At 35.7% G+C, this 11,432-nt stretch overlaps 1 long non-coding RNA gene across 2 annotated transcripts in view; it reads right to left on the bottom strand.

The window, feature by feature from the left end:
* Positions 1–2,347: 2,347 nt before the first annotated feature.
* The window catches only part of LOC111720456, a 52,998-nt gene continuing 43,913 nt past the window's right edge, over positions 2,348–11,432 (bottom strand). For both annotated transcript variants that reach the window (XR_004233949.1, XR_004233950.1), the window contains exon 3: positions 2,348–2,575. This is a non-coding gene — a long non-coding RNA (uncharacterized LOC111720456). The remainder of the gene's footprint in view (positions 2,576–11,432) is intronic.

The raw sequence follows: 11,432 nt of genomic DNA, 5'->3' as shown, positions 1-11,432 counted from the left end.
GTTAGACACTAACTTAACTGAAGAATTTCCTAATTATACAGTGAAACTCTGCCTTCAATATGAACTTGGTACCATATTCTATGGGAAGTCTGCAATATGAAATCCTAGTTTGGATACTTTATATACATCACCAAAATAAAACTCCTCAATTCAGAGGTGTTTATTTTTTAATCAAATATTGAGAAAGCATGCAACCCTCGCTGGCAAATTGAAATTATTTTAATTAATCAACCAAAAATATTATCATTAGCCTCACCCTCACTTTTTACTATTATAGAAATAATGTAACAGAAAATGGGGAATACCCTCAATGTAGCTGCTCACTTGAACAGGATAGGTCATGTTTTTAGCTTACATAAATTATTAATTTGCCAATTAACTGATTACTACTTGTATTATTTCAGACTTTGAACACACAGGCACCTTTAATTTAAATGGATGTCAGGCTGGTTTTTTTTTCTCATTGATATAGCGGCACTTTTGTTTCTCCCTCCCCCCCATTATTTCAGTCACCATAGAGATGAGATGTTTTCCCAAAATCCACCAACTACTGATGTCATTGAACTACAGTATATGAATTTTTTTTCTTTTTCTTCTTTGCCTTTTAAAAAGAATCTTTATCATGAAGAATTGAAGGATGATTATTTGAGAGGGAAGTGAGAAGGTTACAAAAGAAAATCTAAGTAATATGAAGAGAAATTACATCAATAAAAATCTATTGTATAAAAAACTATTTTAAAAATAATTAGGGAAAAAAAACACCAGATGAGGGAAAGGTCAGAATCATAGGGCCATATGACTCCTTCTCTCTGTCTCTATCTGTCTGTCTGTTTCTCTCTCTTTCTCTCTCTGTCTGATTCTCTCTCTGTCTTTCTCTGTCTCTGTCTCTCTACCTCTCTGTCTCTCTGTGTGTCTCTCTTTCTCTGTGTGTCTCTGTGTCTCTATCTCTTTCTGTCTCTGACTCTGTCTTTGTCTTTCTGTCTCTGTCTGTCTGTCATCTGTCTGTCTCTCTCACTCTCTCTGCTCTGACTTGATAACCAGACACAAAGACCCTAGCTGTATGATTTTAGATTGGAATCATACCTTCCATTGCAAATCATTTCTACTGTTCAGGGGTCTTTCTCCCTGAATTCTTTGCAAAAAGTCTTATGTAATCCAATTTGCCAGTGGCTAGCAGATTTGAGGAAAGCATCTCTGTATCTGTGGGATTATATCTTTATGTATAATGCCCAAAGCCTGAGACCAAGATGCAGGCTCACTTTATGACATGTCTTTATCAAAGCTACCTCCTTCCATCTCCCTTTATCTCTTCTTCTTGAGAAGAACACTATTCCCTCTAGCCTTCACCAGGACCTGGCCTTCAAGCATCACAGGGAAGCCAACTTGAGATTCTGGAGCTTCTTTTCTGGTCACAGAGATGTAACAACTTAGGGATGAGAGCATGGCAGAGTTTTTGCTATCAAGAACCCTACATGCTTGGTGACCACATACCTTACATGAAAATTCCTGGCAACTTGAAGTAGTGGAGTAGGTGGTAAGTCAATGTCTGACTTGTATCTGTTGAGACCCAATGAGTCTTTGGGAACTCTAACTTCCACTCTTGTGTCTTCTTGATCCCCCTAGTTTCTAATTCCTTCCCACTCAGAACTATTTGTTATTTACTCTATATCTATTGTGTGCTTTTACTTATTATCTTCTCAAATTGAATGCAATCTCCTAGTGGGGAAAGAATTATTTAATATCTATTTTTGCATTCTCAGCATCAGAAAGTGCATGGCAAAGTAGACATTTGATAAATGCTTGTTGATTAATTAATTTATAGATTGAGGGGGAAGTTCATCTCTAGTTCGTACAAGGTTGAGTACCTCCATGAGGAGATGGAAGAAAATTACTAATCTCCAGGTCTAATACAATGATGTATAGGACATCCATTTCATCTCTCTCTTCTCCAAGCAATTAGCTGTGTCCCTGATAAGAAGGGAAATCTACAATTCTGTAAAAGTTCTCTCATATAGTTCTTAGTTCTTGTAGCCATAAATGCAAGCCATGGTGCTCTGGGCTCTTTATGTATATTATCTTGCCACACAGATGTATGTATACTTTGATCAGAGCTGTGGTTTGGGTGACTGAATAATAAAACTGATATCTGCATTTGTTTCCAATCAGACAAGCATGGACAAATGAACCAACTGTGAGATAAGGCCCCCTTACCACAGTTCCAGATCTTGGACATTGCAAAAAAGGGTGGCAATGATGACCTTGCCAATTGCCCTCCCTAACAGGATGTTGTGTGGAAGAATGCCATGTTATAAAATGCTTTGAGTTCTTTGAGAAACAGGAGCCATATCAATATAAAGTTTTATTATTATTTGACTTCAAAATAACAAATAACTTTAAAGAGAATTTAGTTTTGTTGCTTGGTAGCATTTCCTGATTACTGTCTAGATGTGCTTCATAAAAACAACTTGAAACCAGTCACTCTTCTGCTGTTGCCCAGTTTTGCCAAGTTGTCTGACTTGAAAAAGAGATATTTCAGCAAGTCTTCTTTTTGGTAGAGAAGAATTGCCAGAAAAGCCTATGGGAAGAAGAAATGAAGCTGTCATCACAAGGACAAGAAAGGATACTTGGGACAGAACAACCATAGGCTTGTATCTACTTGCAGTGAAAAGTTTGAGGATGTGCCATGCTTTCAAGTGGCATTCCTTTCTCCTAACAGAAACTCCTAATCTAATTCACTATTCTTTCCAAGTTGCCTCACATTATAAGGCTTTTGGGGAAACAGAAGTCCCCTGAAAAGATGCCTTCCTAATTTCACTTTAAAACCATCAGAGAGAGAGTTGAGTGGAGTTGAAGTTACCCTTACTGAAATGGGAATCAAGTACTACTGCTCTCATGCCCTTAAAAGTTTGTTCTTCAATATTATTTAAGCACCTTACCCACTTCCACAGGTAACAACCTCCCTCTCAATTACATCAGGCCCAAATATTTAAGTGTTTTGACCTATTTCATAAAAGCAGTAAGCATATGGGCAGAAATAAAAGATTTCAAATTTAGAAATCATTTAACCTAACTCCATTTGGTATATAAGAAATGGGAAGGAGAAGAGCCAGATTTTGAAGTCTGACAAAATCCAATGTTCATTCCAATCAATCAGTCATTCAACCAACAAGCATTGCACTAGTCAATGGGGATGCAAAACCCAATTAGTTCCTTTCTTCAAGATATCACACCCTACATGGGAAAACAACATGCAAAATATATACAAATGTATGACCAGAAACTAGGACCAGAAAAGATGGGCATGACTCAGCAGAGTATGAGTACATACATATATACACATGTATACATACATACACACATTTAGATATATGAGTGAATAAACATGTGGATATATATGTATATGTGTATGTGTATGTCTACATTTACACAAACATATACCTCTATGTGATCATCTTCCAAACTTCAGAGATTTTCTCTCAAGGGACTTGCTCAAAGAACATTTGAAGTTTGTATCCTCTCATTCAACCATCCAATACTTCATTGACCTATTCATTCAACAAATATTTATCATGTACTTACTATGAACTGAATGTTGACAATCTACCCAGGTACAATGAGTAACTTAGAAGTATGAGACATAGTCTCTGCCTATGAGCCATTTGTAGCCTAGTGGAAAGGATTCACGATATACATATACACACACACTTGAAAAGTTACCTAACAACAGAAATAAGCATATGACTAAGTGCCAGGTGAGTGATACAGATAGTAATCACTCTGGGAGTTCAGAGTAGGGAAAGACCTGAACTCAGAGAGCAATTATAGAGATTGCTATCAATTAAAGAAACCAGGAAAAGATCCACAAAAGAAGTGAAGCTTGAGCTGGGTCTAGTCAGGAAATAGAGGATAGTGGTGAGCATTTCAGGAAGAGAAAACTTCAGACTAAGATATGAGAAATGGAATATAGATGGCAGATTCAGTAGAACAATCTACCTAGAGTAGAACTTTCATACTGAGAAATGGTTGTAAGATCAGGAGAGATTGTGAAAGGTTTTTTAAGGCTGGGATAAGTACCCAGAAATCCTTGAAAGTTATTGGACAAAAAAATGTGATTGAAGAGGTATTTTAGGAAGATGGCATTGAAGTGTAAGGAAGGAATTCTAAAAAAATGTTATCATCTACCCATCTTAATGTGACAACTCTACAATGCATTGTAAAGATACTAGCTTGATACTGTCCAGTGCACAGAATTTAAGGTGCAATCTCTCGCAACTTGGATGTAATCTCTTCTGTCTTGGAAACAAATAAAACCAGAGTTCTTTTCCAAATGGAAAATGTCCAAATGGAAAATGATCTGGTAGACAGCATGGCTTAGTGGGTTAATGGTTGGTCTTAGAAATAGGAAGTCCTGGTTTGTGTCTGCCTTTTGATACACACTTACTGGAAAACTATGAGCAAAACATTTAATTCCTCAGAGCTTCAGTCAGCTCTCAATGACAAGAAGTTATGGATGAGTTGCTAGAAGAGGGAGGTTCCATAGAGGAGGTGTCTCTCCTACTCCTAAGCAGCTCTGAAAATATAAAAATAAAAAAAGTTTTTACTCACATTTCAAAAGATCCATGATCTTATAAATGGAGTATTTATTCCACTGACATAGAGCACAGACTTGCTACAAATTAGCACCCTTTTTTCAAGAGCTTCTGCAACCAAAAAATTCATTTTCCTGAAGTCTCCTCTGGTGATGTCTCCTTCCCTTAGTTAGACATGTTCTTGAACAGAAATAGTCTGAGCCATATAAACCTGGAGGCCCTAACTGACCTGGGATTCTGTTGCCAAAGCCCTCATCTTGGTTGCCTCTAAACCATGACAAGATATTGGAAGAAGATTTTATAACCATGAAATATGAACAAATATGGATCTATATTAAGCACAAATTGAAATTTTATCTGTCTTTGTGCTGTCTAATGAGAATTACTAGGTACAATAGTGCATAGATTGTTGGAATTAGAGTTAAGAAGACATGACTTCAAATTTTGCCTCATATGCAATAGCTATATGACTCAAATCAAACAATTTAATTGTTTCTTCAATTGTAAAAAAGAATAAAGTTATTACCTACTTCATAAAATTGTTGTAAGGATCAAATGAAATGATGAATGTAAAATATTTAAAATACTATGAAATTGCTAGCTGTTATTTTTGAAAGTCATCATTCTCTTGGCTCATTTTGCTACAGACTTGGTTAGATGTCACTGATTTTATATTTACTCCATTGGAGTTTTTAGGTCTTCACAATGAGGATTTTCTCTCCTGAACACTTGCAGAAAGATAGAACTATACATAGTGTTATATTTAAACAAACAAAGAAGTATAGACAAAACAAAACAGAATACTATATGGGGAAAGAAAAGGGTCAAAATTGTAAATATAAGAAATTTTAAAAATAATATTCAGTTCAACTCAACAAACACTTATGAAGTTCTCATTATATTATTTAAGCAGCATCATCCTTCCTCACAAATCCCTTTGAACTAGACTATTACCCACTATGATTCCCATTTCACATGAGGACACTAATCAGAAGCCACAGAACATCATTTCTAGTCATATGAAAAAAAAATGCTCTAAATCATTATTGATCAGAGAAATGCAAATTAAGATAACTCTGACATACCACTACATACTTCTCAGATTGGCTAAGATGACAAGAAAAAATAATGATAAATGTTGGAAGGGATGTGGGAAAACTGGGACACTGATGCAGTTGTGAACTGATCCAACCATTCTGGAGAGCAATATAGACATATGCTCAAAGTCCAACTGTCCATACCCTTTGATCCAACTGTGAGTCTACTGGGTCTGTATCTCAAAGAGATCATAAAAAAGGGAAAAGGACCTACATGTGCAAAAATGTTTGTAGCAGCCCTTTTTGCATAGGCAAGGAAGTGTAAACCAAGTGAATGCCTATCATTTGGAGAATGGCTGAATAAATTTTAGTATATGAATTTTATGGAATATTATTGTTCAGTAAGAAATGATCAGAAGGATGAATTCAAAGAAATCTGGAGAGACTTACAGGAACTAATGCTAAGTGAAGTGAGTAGAACCAGGAGAACATTGTACATAACAACAAGATTATGTAATGATCAATTCTGATGGATTTGGCTCTTTCAAAACTATAAGATAATTCAGGCAATTCCAATAGACTTGTGATGGAGAGAGCCATCTGCATCCAGAAAGAGGACCATGGGACTGAATGGGGATCACAAAATAGTATTTGCACCTCTTTGTTATTTGCTTGATATTTTTTTCTTTATTTCTCTTTTTTTTTTTTTACTTTTTGATCTGATTTTTCTTGTTGCAACATGATAAATGTGGAAATATGTAGAAGAATTTTGCATGTTAATATATGTTAAACATATATTGTATTGTTTCCCATCTAAAGAAGGGTTGGGAGAAGGGAGGGAGAAAAACTTGGAACACAGGGCTTTGCAACAATGAATGTTGAAAGCTATCTTTGCATATATTTTGAAAATTAAAATCTTTTATCAAAATTTTTAAAAAGAAGCCATAGAACATTAGAGCTAGAAGGGAGACAAGGCCATCCATAGAAGGTAAATGAACTGAGGCATGAAAACATGAAGAAATTCATTGAATCATTCAGAATTATTGATGCCAATAAAGAACATACTTCATGATATTAGCTAATTTTATATGATCCACTAAGGACATGATATTCTATTCAGCACTGACAAGTACTTAATGTCTGTTCCTTTTTTCCTCTTTTGATTCCAAGAACCCATGCATTTTGGTAGAACATTAAAGAAAGGGGAAAGAGCAGATGATAGTATATTATTGTAATTACATAAATAGTGGACAGAGCCAAAAAGAACATGACAAACCAAGGAGCTTAGTGGGCATGAATCTGGGTTTTTGGTTTTTTTTTTTTTTTGTTTTATTTTTTAGTGGATGGATTCTACAATCAGGCTAACAACAACTTTGGAAGAAGCTCAATTCAAAATTGATAACTTCTAATCATCAATAAAACAAATATTTACTAAATTGAGAGGCAGCGTGGGCTCTCTAATGATGCATCAATTATTGAACTGAAAGTCAAAAAGGTGCTGGGGTCAAATCCTACCTTAGATATTTGCTAGCAATAAGAGAGATAATAGCACCTTTCTCATAAAGCTTTTGAAGTTCAAATGAGCTAATTATATAAAATATTAGATAAATATAAGCTATTATCATTATTAAAACCACTCTATGTTTGGCATTATATGACTCAAGAGAGAGCACAAAATAAAATCTAGAGGCAACTAGGTAGCACAGAGCATTGAGCCTGAAGTCAAGAAAACCTGAGTTCAAATCCAGTTTCAAACATCTGCCAGATGTATGATCCTGAGCAAGGAACTTTACTTCTGTTTTGCCTCAGTTTCCTTACCCATAAAATGGGAATAACAATCCCACATCTCCCCTCCCCCATAGTAGTACCTACCTCCTAGGGTTGTTTTGAGGATCAAATAAGACAATAATTGAAAAAACTCTTATTAACACAGTGTCGGGCACATAACTGGCATTTCAAGAATGCCTATTTCTTCCTTCCTTTCTATCCTTGAAGAGATTGCAATTGGTCCTATAAGCTCCCCTCATCCTAAATCAGTACATGCTTCTAACATCAAATACCATGTATTTAAGGCCCAGTTAAAACCATTAGACCATGGTGACTCAAATAGTAAGCCTCCCAATGCCTAGGGAATTAAAATCAAATTATATTGCTAACTCGTGTAGGTTTGGGTCCATTTTACTTGTTCATAAAACTGGATTACTTAAATACTGGATTACCCTATCATTTCTCAAGATTTCTCAAACTCACTTATCTTTTATGAACTAAATTACCTCTTCCCCCTGCCATCAGCCTAGCCAGAGAGGTTACCAGTTGCCTTGACATAAGGAAGGAGTAAGGAAGCAGAGGCTTCTTGGCAGCGTTGCACTGCTTCTAGTCACCACTTCGGGGCCACAGGATCTGAGATAATAATCATTTAATGCTGTTGGCCTGCAAGACCCCAAAAATGTGTGCGCCCTGTTCCATGGAGTTCTCTGCATATGCTGTTTTTTTTAAATACATTTTGTTTTTAATTTATGGAATAAAATAATCTCTTCTATAACACAGTATTTTTTTTTAAAAATGATTGTACATAAAACTGCAAAACTATTGTGTATAACATGCTGTTCTTTTTAAATATAAAATAAAGTTATCATGTAAATTTCTTTTTTTCCCTCCCCACTCCCAGAACTAGAGATGGCCACATTTAGACACAAATAGGCATATATACATGTGTATATGCATGTATGTATTTGTATATGCAAAATTTTTTGATTTATACTTCTATTTATTAGCTCTTTCTCTAGGTTTCTATATACCTTTGACTACATCTCTACCTTTGAGTTTACCCATAATCATAAAAGTTGAGTTAACCTAGATTTCCTGCACAAAGCTATTTCACCTAGAAATGACTTTGCACACTTTGCTAGAGAACATAAAAAACTACCTAGTTGATAAGGCAAGTAAAAACAAAGTCCTATTGAGGCCCTGCCCATAGTGTAATAAAAACTAACAAAATGACTATTTTTTTCTCCACCTATGACCCCTAAAAAGAAACACACACACACACACACACACACACACACACACACAGAGAGAGAGAAAGAGAGAGAGAGAGAGAGACAGAGAGAGAGAGAGAGAGACAGAGAGAGAATTACTTTATCTGTGGTGTACTTTATCTTTTCTATTACTTATTAGTGAGAAAGGTAGGACAAAACTGAGTGTTATGAGATCCTAGTCTTGAGGGGTTGCCTGTCCTTTGAGTAATCCAAAGTTCAAATCAGAGAAGGGAAACACCAAACCCCAAATACAAAATCAACAGCCTGTCACACCCTTAACTTTCAACTTAAAGATAGGTGAACTGGGTCACTGGGTCTACTTAGAAGACCAAGATCCTAACTTTAAAACTCTTGGTGTTGCAGCAAGCATATCATTTTCATTAGGTAAATGTTCAATCATTACCCTGGATAAATCATTTACCTCATTCTATCTCTGTGACTTTTTAATATATAACAAAAATCATTCATCATACTTGCATCTTCATTTTTGTTGTTTGGTCATTTCAATTTCGTCTGATTCTTTATGACTAATCCCTTTTGGAGTTTTCTTGGCAAAGATACTGAAATTTGTCATTTCCTTCTTTGGCTCATTTTATAGATGAGAAATCAGGTTTAGCTGACTTGAGCAAGATCACACAACTAGGAAGTATAGAAGATAAAACTTTTTGACTTCAGGTCGGGTGCTCTATCTGCTGTTCCAACTAGCTATACATGTGTCTTTATAGGGATGTTAAAAAGCTTATGCAGTCTTCACAAAATATTTTTAAATATTAAAGATGATATATCACTATCATTATTATGTGTTTGTACTTATTAGGACACAGTATGTTTAGAAGTTAGTACTTTAAAATGAAGATTCCAAAGTGGGTAGATATATGAATGGAAATTGTTGTTTTTGCTTGTGTCCTCATGGCGCATTAATCTGGAGTCAAAGGGTTTGAGTTTGAACCCAGCTCTGAGACACTTATCTCCTCTATACCTTGGATTATCCATCTCTCTAGGTCTAAGGTTCCCTATCAGCAAAATGAAGGGGATAGCAGTAGTGACCTACAAGGTCCATTCCAGCTCTAAATCCATGGATCATCTCTTCCTTGTTTCCCCTACCAGATCATAAACTTTTTAAGCCAAAGGATAACTTTCAGTCATCTTTGTACCTTTCACGGAAACTTGGCATGGTATTTCCCATATAACAGGTGCTCAAATGATATCTGTTCATTTGAAATGAATTGAAATCAGTGATTGCAGTCACTTAACAATCACCAGAGAATCAACAGAAGCCATTTCCCCAGCCTTCCCAGCAAGGTGAAATACAAAATGAGGGGACTTAAAATGCATGCTAAAAAATGTTCACAGGTGTTGTTTGAACATGGCAAGGAGCAGTTCAGTGGTACACATTACTTGATTTCTATTAGTAAAAGTTTAACACAAGGTAAACATGCTGACTGCAAAATTTATCACATGATTGCTGTGAGCCTGATACCTAATATAAACAGTGACAGAATGGTGGAGTGAGATCAGAAGAGCTTAGAGCACAGTCCAATAAGCTTCTTGGGTGCTCTCAAAGGGATGGGGGAGGGAGGGGAAAGAAAGGGAAGCGACTATTCTTATTATGAAGAAGTGAGTATAAGCCTGGCATGGTCCATGTGATGACTCTGCAGTGAGAGGGCCTAAGTTCAAATTTTTCTCCTCTCACTTATTCACTGAGGGACATTTTATAATTCAGTTCATTTCCCTAGGCTTAATATAAGGGTCCATGAAGTCCCTTCCAACCCTAGGTACATCCCACCTACAGAAAAATTGTCAATCTGGAAGGGCAAAGTCTATGACTCTGGGTGTTTTTAGTAGTTTGGGAATCTCTGGTATAATTTTACCTGGAGAAATTTTTCTTCTTTCGCAGCACATGAAGTACCTTCATCTTCAATTAATTTTCTCTATATTGATTATGGTAACTGCTATGAACTCTTACAGGGCTGGCCATTGCCTAGACAATGTTTTTGGCCAATAAGATTCTGAACAGAAGAGGTTAGTTTTTGAAGATAAATCTTCTAGACCAACAGGGGATGAAGAAAGTGTCATCAGTATGGAGATAGCGACCAGAGATAGATTTCCAAGGGTCATTATTTGTCTGGGATCAGACACTGGCTTAGCTATACTAAGGACATTTTTATGAGTTTAAAAATCACCGAAAGAGACCTGAAGCATTTTTCTCTCTTGTCATTTCAATTCACAGGGCTATTAAAAAATTTCAAGCCTTCAGTGAACTAAGAGAAAATGGTCCTTGAATATAAGAATTCAAATAACTGGTTACTAATTTCCCATGTTATCTGCAAAATACAAATGGGAAATAGGTATACTTTATATTTGTACCTCATCTATCCAGAACTCAGTTTTCTGGAAAGCTCATCTGTCTGGAATGCAACTGAGAAAGAGGAGGCAAAAAAGATCTCCAAGTAGCATTTTAAATAAGTCTTTTAAATACTTAAATACATTTTAATATTTTTAATCAGAGGAAAAAGGCAACTGTTTATTATGGTGTCTTTCAAAATAGATACCACATTCATGGTTTAGACATGCAGAGTGATACTATAAGCAAATTAGAAGAACAAAATATAGCCTACCTCTCAGATCTATAGAGAAGGAAAGAATTTGTGACTAAAGAAGAACTAGAGTACATTATGCAATGCAAAATGGATAATTTTGATTATATTAAGTTAAAAAGCTTTGGAAAACAATGCAGATAAGATTAGAAGGGAAACAATAATCTGGGG

The sequence above is a fragment of the Sarcophilus harrisii genome, chromosome 4 (genome assembly GCF_902635505.1).
Source record: "Sarcophilus harrisii chromosome 4, mSarHar1.11, whole genome shotgun sequence".
NCBI classification, from domain to species: domain Eukaryota; kingdom Metazoa; phylum Chordata; class Mammalia; order Dasyuromorphia; family Dasyuridae; genus Sarcophilus; species Sarcophilus harrisii.
This window is presented reverse-complemented; position numbering and strand designations above follow the sequence as displayed.